Source organism: Phaethon aethereus, assembly GCF_964289735.1.
Source record: "Phaethon aethereus genome assembly, chromosome: Z".
NCBI classification, from domain to species: Eukaryota; Metazoa; Chordata; class Aves; order Phaethontiformes; family Phaethontidae; genus Phaethon; species Phaethon aethereus.
In genome coordinates this window covers 15383411-15399165 of record NC_138577.1, presented here as the reverse complement: position 1 = coordinate 15399165, position 15755 = coordinate 15383411, and the positions used below count along the sequence as shown (strand labels likewise).

Below are 15755 nucleotides of genomic sequence, written 5' to 3'. Positions count from 1 at the left end.
TACAGAAGAAGTCTTTTTACTGTTTCCCAAACAGTAACATATGTTAACATAGGTGCCTGCCTCTAATAGGTAACCACATGCATATCAAATTCCTTTAATTTACTTGGTTTGTCTTCAGAAAATATTAAGTTCAATTTTTGTCATTTTGTTAGAATAGTAGTGGATCGTGAGGTGTGATCTCGGTAAATATTTGTTGTTTTGGAACTGCAGTTGAAATTATTGTGACGACCTTTTTTTTTCGTTCACAGTGTAGACTTCATTACAGTTGGGATCTTTATAGTTAGTGAAAACTGGGTGAAGAAATTCCTTTTTCAGTAGCTGACTATAATCTGTGCTCTTTCACAGGAAATAAACGAGCGAGGTCAGTGGTGGCTAAACCTCTTCTTTGTGTGGAGGGGATGATACAGCTTCTGGTAGTAGTTTGACCAGACAGAGCTTAATATTAAAGAGAGATTTTCAGCTTGATTTTGAAATACCTACTACTTTTGTGTTTGTATTTGCCACTTGGTTTACACCTTGAATTTTGCATCGGTAAATTACTCCTTTTGGTTTTGCTAGCCTCTTCTTACATGATAAGTATCTCCTCCTGCAGAAATGGGAAGTGAATATAGCAGCTAATAACTTAAACTGGTTATGCATTAAGTGCTATCCAGTGCAGTATGAGCTAACAGAAGTTTTCTTACCAATTTTTGAGTTGGTACGGTATAACCTGAGCAAATCTTATTTTGATTGCCTTATCTTGCATCTTTTTTGGTGAAGGAGACTGCTTCTGAGAGCAGAAGCTTGCCTTTGGATTGCTTAATACCATTTGATATTTAAAGTCTACATTGTCCTACCCACTCTAGTACACAGCTGAAGGTATAGTCTGTGTTTCATTTATGTTACTGAATTTAAAATTCTAACAAAGTAAACTGAAAATTTTCATTTGTTTCTGTTCCTTTTTTTTTTTTTTTTTTAGTGCTTGGGAGATGGGAAGTACTGATAGCTGGCACCTGAACTAAAATATCTGTGTACACACTACTATCCCAGAACTTCAGGATGAATGGGGATATGCCTCATGTTCCCATCACTACTCTTGCCGGGATTGCTAGTCTTACAGACCGTAAGTACTCTTCTTTTTCTTGTCTTTACTATGCTTTATCTAGCCCTTCAGTAAACACGTGCATTTCCAAACTATGAAAAATAGTTTTATTTTAATAGCTCTTAAAGGTAAATCTGTTCAAAATCAGATGTGGCATTAAAAATGTTAGTTTTGTCATTGCTTGAATTTTAAAAATCTATTCAAATAAAACATGCTAGTTTAAACATGAAATGAAATGTAGATTAAAAAAACCTTAAGGAAACCTGGAACAAAGTATAGGCATTCATTGTTTGTTTGGAATGTCATTCAGTAGCATGTCTGGGTGCCCCACAAATAGAGAAAAACATATAAATGATAAAATGCTTCTCTAAAGCATACATTTCATCATCGTTACTGGAGGGAGGGAGGAGGCGGGGGAGCAAGAGGGGGGCAGAGAGACAGGGAGGGAGGATTAGAGTGGTGCTCAGCTAACTGGAGAGAATTGTGGAATATGCTGAATATACTTGAAACCTCGTTCCTTAGTTTCGGACGAGGTACAAAAAAGTTGCTCTAATTAATACTCTAATTACTAGGTACAAAGAATGGCTGCTAGAATGGAAATAAAGAGCTGAGCCTGTGAGTCTTCTTTCTCGACTGTTGTGCCTACAGAAGGAGCAGATGTGGGGGTGTGCTGACTTTAAATATGTCAGGAAGACAAAATGCAAGGAAAGGAAAGAACTATTTACATTACAAGCTGACACTGGCACAAAACCAAATGGTTAAAATGTGACTAAAAATAAATATGTAGTGAAAACTAAGAGGAGGTTTATTATTCCTATAATGAGGTCCTAGAACAACCGTTGCGGTAAGAGCAGTTGGGACAAAGATGCATCTTGTTTGTGAAATGTAAGGAAGAGTTTATAGCTCCATTGTCTGTCTGAGGATAATTGGGCTCAGTGACCCAGGTGCTTCTTCCGAGTGCTTTTTTTTAGTATGATACTGTTGAAATTTGGAGACTTTCCAAGAGACAGTGAAAGTATATACCCAGCAATTGAATTTAATTGCCTACAGTAAAAAAAAGCAGATGTATTGGAGGAAAAAACCCACTTCTTCATGTCCTTCTGATATCCTGAAATATCGGATTGGAAGATGCTGCTTATGTATTTAGATGTGTCTGTATATGTCCTTATGTAGCTTTAACAATGGTCCATCCTGATGCAAATAATAACGTTTCCGGGCAGTTTTCCAGCATGAAGTATTTGTGGGTAAGGTCCTAGAGAAAGTCAAAATACTTAACTGCTAGAAATCACTGGTCAGACTCCTAGTGCGGAGTTTCTGGAAACACTGAACTACCTTTGGTGGGGTCAGCCCTTGTGTTAGGTGCATTTGCTTCTTCATCTGTTGCATTTACCTGATGTCTAGCAGCAGGAGCAACTGAACGAGAAAGGCTTGTAACTGCTTCCGCTTATTTTTTTCCATGTGAAAAGAAGGAACTGGAGTGGGCAAGACCTCTTGCCCTAAAAGCGCAGAGGACAGGATGACTAGAGGCAGTAGAATAAGCTAGTTAACGAGCTGAATTTGCGCTATTTTAAGAAATATGTTTTGCTGATCTTGCTAATTTTTCCAGGTTTCTGGCACATTGAAGGTAATCTGATGCAAGTAGCAAAAGCTACCTGTTTTAATATATTATACGCTTTAATTTGAATGGCAATTTATTTCTAAACACAGTGATGATATGCATTATATAGGGGGAAAAATACTGGAATTCCCTCCCTTTTTTATTTTTAATAATGAATTTCAAACTATAAAAGAGCCAAAAGAGTGTCTTTGACTTCATTTTTCTGAAGCTATTTCTAAAGGTTCAGTTAAAACGTTTATCTCGAGCTGTAATCAGGCTGGGAGCTTGAAGTTAGAGTCAGCTTGTTTTCCTGGACCCCTGAAGATGACTTCTCCATGCAGCTAGCTTTTTGGCCTCTTCTGGCTCACTCTCCTCTTGTCTGTGTAGCTCTGCAAATCACCTGGTCAGGGCTTCTCATATGGTACACTTCTTTGTTATGTCTGTAGACTCAAGCATGCCCTCTGCAAGTATAGTGTGCTCATTTGTAATCTGGAATATTGTGATGGGTGTTTTCATTAAAGCCTTTTATCAAGATTTGTAAGTGGGTCTATGGACTGAATTAGCATTTTAGTGATCATGCCAACCAATGATATCTTCTCTTTTCTTGAGAAGATGACTTATATAGAAATAAATACAACAAGAGAAGAATAAACGGAGAATTTAATTAGTGGCTTAAACTGGTTTTTGGGGTTGTTTGGTTTTTTTGGTGGGCTGTTTGGTTTTGGTTTTTTCTACCCTGACCATACAAAGTGGGAACACTAATGAAATATGAAGATCAGAGCAGAAAACTTAAAGTATGCTTAATGCACTTAAATGCTCAATGCATTTACAGCACTGCACGCAGTGACAAGGATTTGGCCTCTCCTTCCTTTGTCAGTGCTTTTGGCTCCAAGAGGAAACTGTCATATTAACATATTAAATAACTTAATGTTCTGGAATGTCTAAAAGTATGTTTCTCTTCATGATACTTGCTTTAGCACAGTTAAATATTTACAATAATACGGCAATATAACCTGTGGATTTGACTGCATTACTTTGTTTAAAACAGAGTCCAGCCTTTGTGTGTGCGTTTATGATTTAAAAAATCCAGAAGCCTTCCCTATATTTTCAATTCAGTTGTCAAGTTTTCTTTCTTAGTCACGCGAGGGAGTAAGAAGGTGTCCGTATTTGTATGCTTGTGTTTCATGAAATGATTCTGAACTCCTTTCTGTTTCCTGGTAACAGTTTTGAACCAGCTGCCTCTTCCATCACCTTTACCTGCTACAACAACAAAAAGCCTTCTTTTCAATGGGCGGATAGCTGAAGAGGTGAACTGCCTTCTGGCTTGCAGGGATGAAAATCTGGTTTCACAGCTTGTCCACAGTCTCAATCAGGTGTCAACAGATCACATGTATGTATTTTGAACTTCAGCTGTATCAGTTGACCACCCTTATTCCTTGAAACCAAAAGTAACTGGATTGACAAGGATGTTTGTGAGAATCGGAAGATTAGAACATGCAGGTTTTTTACGAGGCTTGCTTAGCAGATGACTGCTATATGAGCCAAGTGTTTCGGTCAGTCCCAACATTAATAATTGTCCAGCAGCCCTTCTCCCTAACAGTGGGGGTTATTTTCTAGGTCTGATGCTCGTTCCATTCTTGCTGGCTAGGAGTGCAGACTTTGTGCTGTTGATGGTGCAATGCTCATTTGTGTTCCACTTGTGCATAGACAAATTATATACCCAGTATCAGACAGCAGGAAAATTTTTTGAGACACCCATGTAAGACCCATGTCAATTCTGATTAGGTATTGAACTTCAATAACCAGCAAGTATGCTAATGTATTCTCGTTTTGTTAATTTTATGGTTGTTTTTTTTTTTTTTTTAAATTTTTCCCTGGTGTCCTTTGAATTGTCTTATGCTGACCACCCTGTCTGTTTCCTACGTGTTCCAATCAACTGTTTTAATCAAATGGAAGTAGCCTTTAAAAGTCCTCAAAGCAAACAATAAGTGAAAGCACGGGTGCATTTATAGAAAACCCATGAGATTTTTTTTATGGTTCAGAGAGAATCCTGTGATGTCACCTGTGGCAATTTCCCTCTTTAAAATAAAAGATTCGCAAAGCGGTGGTCTGCAACCTGCGTGTTATACATTCATGCAGACGTTATTTTCACTCCTACGATAAGACTTCCCTGATGTTATGCCAAAGTGTTCCTTTATGGAGAAGATCACGATGTAAAAGTGGGCATAAGAACCTTTTTGTAACAGTCTGAAAGTGACAGCCTTGCATGCTGTGGTAACAGAAAATAAGTTACTGTGCTTAGTAAGAGAAACTGAGTTTGAAGACTAGGAGGAATACCTCTTCTGCCATTCCTTAAAGAAGAGAGGGGAAAAAAATAGAGGCAGGGAACAGTGCTTTGCAGACTTGTTTTTTTCTATATTTAATATATTATATTTCATTTTGGTTCTTTCTTTGTTTTTTTACTTGACTCATAGTCTCTTATAATTTGAAAATGCATTTGCCTCTTTATTTGCTTACTTCCACAATTCCAGAGAGTTGAAAGATAACCTTGGCAGTGATGATCCAGAGGGAGATATACCAGTCTTGCTGCAGGCTATCCTGGCAAGGAATCCTAATGTTCTCAGGGAGAAAAGCATGCCAAACAGATACGGGGTACAAAGCGGTAAGGAGTTTTGATTATTTATTGACTGCGTTTTATGTTGTTCTATAAGTTTAGGGGACTGACACTAACCACAAATAGAGAGAGCACAACTGTGATGTTTATGCCTTACCTAGTATTTGGTAGTCATATAAAGCTACGTACCTTGGCACCTTCTAAGAGCGATTTTATTAGAATAAGCATGGAAAGAAACTCTAAGGTGTATTTTTGTAAAAACTGTTTCATTTCAGTACAAAGTTTAACCTCTAGGATGAGTGATGAGATTTTATTTTAAAATAATTTTGTTTGAATTTCTCTAGGGCTGGGTTCATAGATTTGTCTTAGTAAATAACTGAAGTTGGAAAAATGTGTCTTGATCTTACTGAAAATCTGTAGAATTACAGTGTACCATTGCAGCGGTAGTTCGTAACAGTTCTGGGGCAAGGAATAAAGTTGAATGGGCCACACTTAACAGCTCCTCCCTGCCATTCCTCGTCTGAGCAATTCGTGATGCCCCGCAGATTTTACTCTTCTGACAGCCAGTTCTCTTCTGCGGTGTAGTGGGATATACACTACAGCAAAGATGAAGAAGGAGAGAGACCAAGCAAAGGATTAATTGGACCAATTCTAGCTGTAGACCTGGAGGCTTGCAGCTGAAGTATGTGCCTTAAATACCAAACGATGAAACGAGTAGGGGAATTTCCAGAGTGTCTGCAGTATGAGGATAAAGCCTTGCTAGCGCTGTGGGGGTATAGATAGAAGTGTTACGAGAGTCCACGGGGGATAGGAAGCGTAGGGTGTTTTTGGAGGGGAAAAATAATAAAATGAGATTATTAGGTTTGTTCACCTAGGCTAGTGAGTAAAAGCCATACAACATTTGAAAAGAACTTGCGAAGGAGAGAACACATAATGCTCCTTGAAAGAAGGCAGAAATTTCCTGGAATGTCTGTAGGTTCACTGATAGATATATCCTGAAATTTAAGCTCTGAAAACAGGCTCCAGATCCTGTGTTTAGTGGTAGCCGTGGCAGAGTATGATTTTTCCAGCTGTGGGAATAGTTGTGACTGCCCTGCCAGCGCGCAGAGTGGTCCCACAAAGAACATATGCTTGAATTAGAGTTTTCCACCAGTTTTGTAGAGTAGAAGAATTTTTTTCTGCCGTCTGTTGAGTCCAGCACGTGGTGAAGTCAGCGCTGGGTACCGTGACCCAGTATTTGTAACACCCACAATGGAGGAGGAACGAAGGTGGAAGCCCCTGTCTATTTACCCAGCCTGGGGTGGGTGTGTGCACCAGGATCCCTTGAGTGTCAGTTCCTGTGTTGGTATGGAGAAAGGGACCTCAAATTCATTTCTCCTAGCCTTCATTCCTGGTGCAGGAACAGGAGGCTCACGTGGCTAAAGAACTACGTTAGGCACGGAATAACATTCTCGGTTCAGTACAGTTTGTCAGGAAGTAAAGACATCTTCAGAAAGCGAAATACTGTGTTTAGAATTCTTGTGAGTGTAAGGTAAAGCACAAGTAGAATTCTGTGCTGATGTTTTGTCCCATGTTCATACTGATCTGTAGTTCAACACCAAGTTTAGAGCAAGAATTGTTTTTAGTTATGGTGAATAAATGGTGCAAGAAGCATGTATTTCGTGACGATGTGGACACTTCCTCCCTCTTCGTGTCCGGAGCAGGCACCCCTCACCTTCCCCCCACCATTGCTGGCGTATTTTGTTTCAGGTAACGTAGCGGCAATGTGCAAACTCTTATTCCCAGCCTTTTGATCACAGTCCCACGGTCGAAGCAGTCTTCATACACCTTAGACTTCTAGACTGGAGTTTTAGTCAGATTTTTCAGATGGTTTTCTGCTACCAGGTTGTCTGAACAGACTGAGTCACATCACCATGTGGTGTCAGGGCTAACTTTGTAAAAGGGCAAAATGTTAATTTTATTTTAGACCTTTTTCATCAGGTGACGTGGAGGGTTCTGGGTGCCATCTTGCAACTGCATCTGTCTTGCATCTTACAGTGTTTGAGGGAAGTCGTTTTCTTTATAAATATTTATTTAAACTTAAGATATTATTTAGTCTCTGTTTTCTTAATAATTTTTTTTTGCTTTTCTCTCTCGACACTTTGCTTTGTCTTTCAGGACATGTGTGTTGGAAAATCAGCTAAAATAGTGTACTTCAATAGGTTAGTATTCATAGCATCGCTTAGGCTTCAGGAAGGACTTAAGATTCACCTTATGCCATTTATCAGAACTCATCAATTTGGGGGGATCAAAATCTTATGCCTCTTTCCATAAACACCAATTCCTTGCATAATGTTTTTTTATTTATACAAGAATTCAAGTGCACGTGTGCCTGTAAAAGGGAAAAACGTTGCAGACATACACGTCAATAAGAGTGCATATTTAACTGAAAAATCACCTCTTGCTGAGCAGTCCTAGCTTAAGCATGCATGATGCTGTAATGCAGTTCAATTGTACAAAACTTCTTCTGAGACCTTGAGCTGCATTTTTATGTAGTGCATTCTCTGGCATTTAGCAGGAATGCTAAAATGGACTTAAGCGTATCACTTTTTTCCAAACAAAAAACTATAGTCAAGTCTGGGAGTATGTGTTAAGGAAAGTAATTTTAGTAATGTGACTACCAGGACAATGTTTTCTCAAACCTGAATTCAGGTTACCAACATTCAAAATTAATCTTGCATTTAAAAGAAATCTTAACTCTTTAAAGTATAGAAGTGCCATAAATGGAGCCATAAATCTGCTGCTTAGTGATATGACGACAATGTAATAAAGGTACAAGAAAATATTTTAGTGCTAATGGCTATGGGCTATTTTCAACTCCTTTTTAGACTAAATGTTTGGGGCTCATTTTTACTTCTTTCACCTTACAGCATTATCTGGTGTACTTGTTATCTGTCTGGAAACTTAGGAAATGCTGGGTTGTTGTTGTTGTTGGTTAGTTGGTGTTTTTTGGTTTGTTTTTGTTGTGGGGTTTTTTTTTTTTTTCATTTTTCCTCTAGGTTACCCAGGTTTTGCCTCCCATGCCCCCCTCTCCCAAACAGAGAGAAGTGAGAGCTGTCCGTCACACAATAAGTTTTAGTTTGTTTGTTGTTTTTTTTTTTAAACGGCATTAAAAATGGATTAATTTGTATATTTTCTGTCATTCTTTTAGCGAAAACCTACCCCACCTGTGGTTCGAGACGTGTTTTAAATTTAGGGAGGAGACAATAAATGGCTAAATTTTTCAAGTATGTTGAAAGTGCAGTCTGTGCTTTAAGCATAAACGGAACCTTCGTCTGTGTAGTTCACGCTCGTTCGGGCACATTCTGTCAGCTTTCTGTACATGAATGTTCAGGGTTGGCAGTTTGACGGAAAGACCGTACCCAGCCGCGCTGAGAGCGGCAGTGAGAGGTGAGCGGGCAGCGGGCACGCCGGGCACTGCCGCCAGCACAAAACCCCCAGATGTTCCCCCTCACTTGCCTCTGTGCGAGGCGGCCAGCGTCCGTTTAAACGGATTTTGCGGGAGCTGAGGAGTCCCTTCTGTTACTCGGCACAACGAAATGTCCTGTGTATTGAAGTACGGAGGTCTCTGATTTTTTTACCTTTTTTTTTTCCAGCACAACATGGGACTTTCACTCCTGCTCCGCGGTAGTTTGCCTGCGCTAAAGTGCTTGGAATGCAGCACTTAACACCTCCCGGGAGGCAGCAGCGGCTGCGTTCGTGGGAGGTTATCCCGACTCTCCTCTGCTGGGGAGAAGGGAAGAGAGAAGAGGGTGGCAGGGTGGATTTCTGAAACTCCTTTGGCTTGTGTGAATATTGCAGTATTGAAATCGGTGATAGCAACTGGAGGATTGACAGCTCCCAAATGCTCTGGACTGGGGACCCCAGTCAGCCTTCTGTCTAACGTTTGCCTTGAAGTATTTGTACTGCTGATGTGCTTTTACCCACGGCTGTGGATCACTTGCTGTGCCTTCCCGAGCTGCAGCACACACGAGAGTTCTGCCACTGTTTTAGCTGCAAGGCATTTGATCCTCTCCTTAAAATAACTTAAATGAATTTTAAGTTTTTGTGTCTCTGCATCACTTCAACTTCCAGTGTCGTGCTGTCGTTAGGGAATTCTTTACACCTGTATCGAAGAGTGGTAAAAAAAATTCCTTTAAATACTCCCTAACAGTGATGCAAGTTAGGAGAGAATAGAACAGGGTATTTCACTTGGAAGGGACCTACAGTGATCATCTAGTCTAACTGCCTGACCACTTCAGGGGTGACCAACAGTTCAAGCAAGTTGTTAGGGGCATTGTCCAAATGCCTCTTAAACGAGGAACTTCCAAGTGCCTTGGTACTTGCAGCTTGCCAGCCAGTACAAGTCCCGAATTTCCAAAGCATGACTGTGGGGACCTCCAGGCTGTGGGAGCCTACAGTTGGGATATTGGTTCTGCTTTGCAGTTGCAGAGATATTTCAGCACCTTCCTTGATAACACTCTGTTGTGGTTTAACCCCAGCCGGCAGCTAAGCACCACGCAGCCTGTCACCCACGCCCCCACGGTGGGACAGGGGAGAGAACTGGAAGAGTAAAAGTGAGAAAACTTGTGGGTTGAGGTAAAGACAGTTTAATAGCTGAAGTAAAAGCTGTGCACGCAAGCAAAGCAAGACAAGGAATTTGTTCACCACATCTCATGGGCAGGCAGGTGTTCAGGCATCTCCAGGGAAGCAGGGCTCCATCACATGTAGCAGTTACTTGGGAAGACAAACGCCATCACTCTGAACGTCCCTCCTCCCCCTCCTTCTTCATCGCCCCAGCTTCATACACCGAGCATGACACTGTGCGGTATGGAGCATCCCTTTGGCCAGCCGGGCCAGCTGTCCCGGCCGTGCCCCCCCAGCTCCCCGTGCACCCTGCGCCTGCTCGCTGGCAGGGCAGAGCCTGAGGAGCTGGACAGTCCTTGACTGCTTAGCCACAACCCAAAACATCAGCACGTTATCAACATTTTTTCATCCCAAATCCAAAACATAGCCTCACTCTAGCTTCTGGGAAGAAAATTTATCTCTATTCCAGCCGAAACCCGGACACATTCCTTACAAGCGTACTGGAGGTGGAATAGAAAGCTTTTGTCGCTGCGTAGAAAGGAACCACGCAGGCATTATGTGAGAGTTGGGAGTATCTTGCAGCACTCAGCCTGAGGTGAGTGTTTCCTGGACTTGCTCTGAAAATGGGAGATAAGTTTTCTGTGTTCTTCTGACTTGTGAAGTTTCTGGATCTTTTAATTATTGGCACATTGAGTACTGTACACACCAACCTGGGGTGTGGAGTACGTGTCCTGTTACAAAACGTTTCTCTACGGGCAGGTTTTAGCTTGGGAAGCTCTAAGGAACCGAGGAAGGAACTGCTGTTAGTATTTGTAGCTGACACTGCTTTAGGGAGCATTTTTTAATGTAATGATGTGAATTGGATGTCTTATATGGAATCGGTGATTTCTAATGTTTTCTAACAGTTGTGGGTAGATGATGTTAATGTCTGTGAAGTTTATAATCTCTTTGTGTACAGTAATTTCTGAAAGGAGCTACTTCGTTGGTTAAAAAGGAAATGTGTGTAAAGTAATGCTGCTATCTTCCTTTTAACAGGGATGATGATGTCGCAGTTTAACATTTCTCAGAATTCCATGCGTGGTAGTCCTGCATCTTCCAGTTATCAGCAAACCACTATCTCACACAGCCCGTCCAGGTAATTCCTTCTTTTAAACGGGGTGGGAGAGGCAGCGAACGGCAAATTCTTCCTACCGTGGCAGTCAATTCCTGCTGCAAGCATGTGAGTGGAAGGCGATCAGCGTCCAGACGGATTTGTGTGACAGCGGGGGGAGTTTCTTCAGCTGGCAAAGAAAGGTCTTTCTGTCGGTGAATTAATGTTTGTAGTCTAAGGATTAGTCATGATTCTCCGCTCTCTCTCCCTCCCATAATTTTGGCAAACTTCCTTTCCTGCTTGAGGAGTCCCCCTGCCTCCTGGCACCCCTCCAGCTGTTCTCTACCTGTGTCAGAGGCTGAGCCTGGTGGCAGGAGGACAGGAGAGAAGAGGCTGGTGTGTTCCAGCATGTGTCACAGGACCAGTGTGACAGGAGGGCGGCAGGGAAGGCTTGTTAAAGCATGGAGTAGTGCCGTGACAGTTACACAAAAGGCCGCTCAGTGGAGGATGGGCCCCGTACTTTGTCCAGTCTTCCAGCAGCACCCTCACCAGCTTTCTGGTTCTTTTTTAAACTTAGGAGCATTGGCCAGGAGCACGTACCTATAGTCCAGGCCTCTATTAATATAATAAAGCACTCTGGACTCGAGGAAAGAGTTCTGTATGTAGTTTCAACCCAGTTACTGGGCTTTAACAGGTTTCATCTTCAGTTACCAGATACCATGATTAAAATAAACCTATTTCCCATTTCACTTCAAGTCACTGTAATTGTTTTGGCAAATGAAATGCTCTGTATCTGCACAAAAACCAGTACACTTTTTTACTTTTATATCTGAAAGGGATATTGAAGAAGGTTTTTTGAATTGTGAATATTACAATGAGTATTACAAAATCTTCTCAAAATCCTTGCAAAATCCCTGTGTTAAAGACTTTGCTGTGTCTTTCTACGGAAGCCGACCTTCACAGAGTTGCTATCTAGAGCTGAGGGTTGTGGAAGCATGTAATGTACTTTCTGAAGTATTTGTTTGGTTTCGTTTTATTTTGAAAAGCTGATATAAGAATGTAAGTTATAATGTGCATGTATTATTCTCTCAAGCCTGTGTTATTTTCAGGGCTTCCTATCTGTAGGATCAGTCTAAGGTGAAGCCAGAGAAAGAATAAGCTGTATTCAGTGGACCTGGGCTCAGGTCCCACCTAACTGCCTATCGCACTCCGATATGTTGGCAGCATAGCTCTGTTAGATGAAACGCTTTGAAATCTTACAGGAAAAATCATTTTTAGAGTAGATGGCTCCTTGTTAATCCTAGTGACCTAGTTGGTAATTAAAACTTGGCTGTCACTTTCGTTCAAACTTCTAGGACAAACTTTTGGAAATTGCAGATCTTATTTTAGTACGTGTTTGTGTCATTGTTTCCTGTCCCTAGGTGGGAAATGCTTTAAGAATGCTTTTTATTCTATTCCTTACTTTTACTGAAGTAGTACCCAAGTTGTGACTCTTAAGTAATAGATTGAAATTGGGAAGGTATTGACAGCTTAAAATACTGCTTTTGAGGGAGATTGTTGATTGTGTTGGAATTTTAAATCTGAAAGAAGTTGTAGTGTTCTGAGTGTATAATATTTCAAAAGAAACAACACTCATCTAAATTTGCTTTTCCAGCTTTTAAAAACATTTTTGAATTTTCTTTTTAGCCAGTTTGTGTCACCACAGACAAGCTCTGGGCACAGCTTTATGGCACAACAGAACAGTCCAGTGCCTAGTCCCGATGCTCCTCAAAGCCCTGCAGGATACATGCCATATTCACATCCTCCTAGTTACACACCACATCCTCAGATGCAGCAAGGTAAGTCTGTGATGTTTGCTTTATTCTCCTACCTCACAGCAGCTTTACATTCATGGGCACATTTCACTGAAGGAGTCACACGCTTAATGCAAATCTTTGAGTTGGCAGGTGTGTTTAAGCTTTTTCTTCCTGGCTGTACAGAGTGGTAGTATATACTTTATTTATAAAAGAAATATATATATAGAAGGGAAGAAGAAAAGGTAAAACACATGCTGATGTTGCATGACTCCCCTCCGAACACCCATCTTGCACAGTTGTCATGTATACATGACAATAGAAAAAATCAAAACAACCCAAAACCTTTTATTTGTTAGTTATGGCCATCATTTACTTGTACTAGCAAAAACCTCATTTTTGCCAATGTAACCTAAGATTTGCTGCCAGCTTATTTAGCCTTACCAAACCTTTGTAGTGTTGACTAGATTAATTCTAAATTGGCTGGCATTATGCTTGAGGTATGCAGTAACTGGCAAAGACGACCTTCAGAAGGAATGGATTTCTTTGTTCTTCCCTTTCTAAACACAATCTTCAACAACATGTGCCCGTAAACATGATTGCCACTCATCCAGAAGAACATTTGAACTCCTTTTTGGTTCAAGTTGCTGCTGTTTCACCTGGCTCTCTCAGAACCCCATTTTGAAGGGATACCTTTTCAGATTTTTTCTGAAAAGAATCTGATTTTACAGTTCAGATGGTAATGTTTCAGCATTAGAGGGGCTGAAGAAGTACAAGAGGAGCTTTTTGATTTGTTTACCTGTATGTTAGCTTTACTTTTCCTATTGGTAAAGCACACAACTGAAATACTCTTACTAATGCTGCTGCCATTTTGCCTTCTTAAAGAGATCAATGCACCCTGATTGAGAGAACCAGTTCTTGATGCTACAAGAATCTTGCCAGACGTTGTTTCCTCTAACCTTGTATTTTAGAAATGTATGGAAGAGGTGTGTAAATTACAGTAAATTAGAGTGTTATTTAGAACATGGGATCCCTGACAGTGAGGTTTTTGCCTATGATTTGGAGTGTAAGTTGTGCTGATAAATTTTCCAGCGATGAACAAACAGCAAGTACCTATGCAGGGCTTGTTGTTGCTACTCTCACTAGCCCCTTGACAGTTTGGTTGACAGGTCGCAAACTTTGATGAAGAAAATCAGCAACATACTTAATTGTTTGTTTGGGAGAACAAAAAAGAGTGGCACTTGACGTGATCAGTCCAGTGAGAGATCTCAGGAAGGATGTTATAGTATCTAAGCTTTCTTGCATAGAATAGGAACTTGAGGCAATTACCGAAGGCAGGGGCAGAGACTGCATTTCTGTACTTCTGACAGGGAAGTAGCAAGGACTTCTGGGGACTTGGGGAACGTGGTTGCACAGACTGGAATTAATTCAATTACTAAATCGGAGAGATACGGATTTGGAGGGTGGACTGTTGGGTGGGTGAGGAATTGGTTGGACTGCTGCATCCAGAGCGGTCAATAGCTCCATGTCCAGGTGGAGATCAGTGACAGGTGGTGTGCCCCAGGGGTCTGTACAGGGACCAGTGCTCTCTAACATCTTCATCAGTGACACAGGCAGCGGGATCGAGCGCACCCTCAGCAAGTCTGCGGACGACACCAAGCTGAGCGGTGCGGTTGGCACGCCTGAGGGACGGGATGGCATCCAGAGGGACCCGGACAAGCTCGGGGAATGGGCCCGTGTGAGCCTCCTGAGGTTCCACAAGGCGAAGTCCGCCGAGGCGAAGGGCTCCGGGGCGGAGGATCGCGCCGGGGTTCCCTTCCTCGAGCGGCAAAACCGCGGCGGCGAAAGCGGGGGGAGACAGAGGGTGCGCCCCCCCTCCCCCCGCCCCCGCCGAACCGGCGGCGCGAGCTCCTGGCGAGCGGCAGCGCTGACGCCGCGTGGGCGGGGACAGGCGCGGCGGCCAAAGCCGCTCACGTACCAGAGCAGCCCCCGGGCGCGCGAGCGACCCGCGGCGCGGCGAACAGGGCTGGCACGTCAGGAGGGCATGGCGCGTCATTTAGCGCGACATTTGGCGCGTCAGTTTGAGCGGCAGTTCGCGCAGAAGCCGTGGCCAGGAGGAATGTGGCGGCCCAGACCGAGCTCCCGCTCGAGCAGGCGGCTGAGCCGGTGTCCGGCTGCAGGCGGTGCCTGAGCCGGTCGCTCGTGCCGGAGGGCGGCAGAGACATCACCTGTGTGCGGTGTGACAGGGGAACGACCTGCTCAGCCTGGGGCAGAGCGGGCAGAGGCCGTGGGGAGGCTGAGGAGCATCAGGGGGTGCGAGAGGGGGATGGATCGGTGGAGCCGCACCCGGCCGCCCCTGAGGCAGAGGCAGCCGGTGGAGGCCCCACAAGCGGCGGGGGATCCCCTGCCCTCCTGCTGCCGGGCTGAAGGAGGGGACCTAAGAGACGAGGGGAAATGGAAACAGGTCCCTGCTCGGGGCGGCAGGCGAATCCCCTCCCGGCCTCCCTCACCGTCCCAGCTGCCCTCACACAACAGGTATGGGGCTCTGGAACTCGAGGGCCAGGCACATGAGGACCTTGACATGGTCCATCCAGGGGGTTGCCTGGGGTGAGTCACCCAGCCCCACGCATCAAGACTTCCTCTGTTAAGAAAAAAAGGAGGGTAATTGTCACAGGCGACTCCCTTCTGAGGGGTACAGAGGGCCCAATATGCCAACCAGACCCAACCCCCAGGGAAGTCTGCTGCCTCCCTGGGGCCCGGGTGAGAGGTGTCACCAGGAAACTCCCTGGTCTGGTTTGGCCCACGGATTACTACCCACTGTTGGTCATGTAGGTTGGCAGTGACGAGGTTGCGCTAAGAAGTCCAAAAGCGATTAAAAGTGACTTCAGAGCGCTGGGGCGACTGGTTGATGGGGTGGGAGCACAGGTAGTGTTTTCCTTAATCCCTTCGGTGGCAGGGGGAACACTGAAAGGAAC

The 15755-nt window shown here is 43.2% G+C and overlaps 1 pseudogene across 1 annotated transcript in view; it reads left to right on the top strand.

The window, feature by feature from the left end:
- Positions 1–399: 399 nt before the first annotated feature.
- LOC309416019 (nipped-B-like protein) overlaps positions 400–15755 on the top strand; it is a 90028-nt pseudogene continuing 74672 nt past the window's right edge. The window contains exons 1-6 of the transcript in view: positions 400–1102; positions 3903–4068; positions 5210–5340; positions 10933–11032; positions 12674–12825; positions 14394–14963. The product of the transcript in view is annotated as a nipped-B-like protein (transcript). The remainder of the gene's footprint in view (positions 1103–3902; positions 4069–5209; positions 5341–10932; positions 11033–12673; positions 12826–14393; positions 14964–15755) is intronic.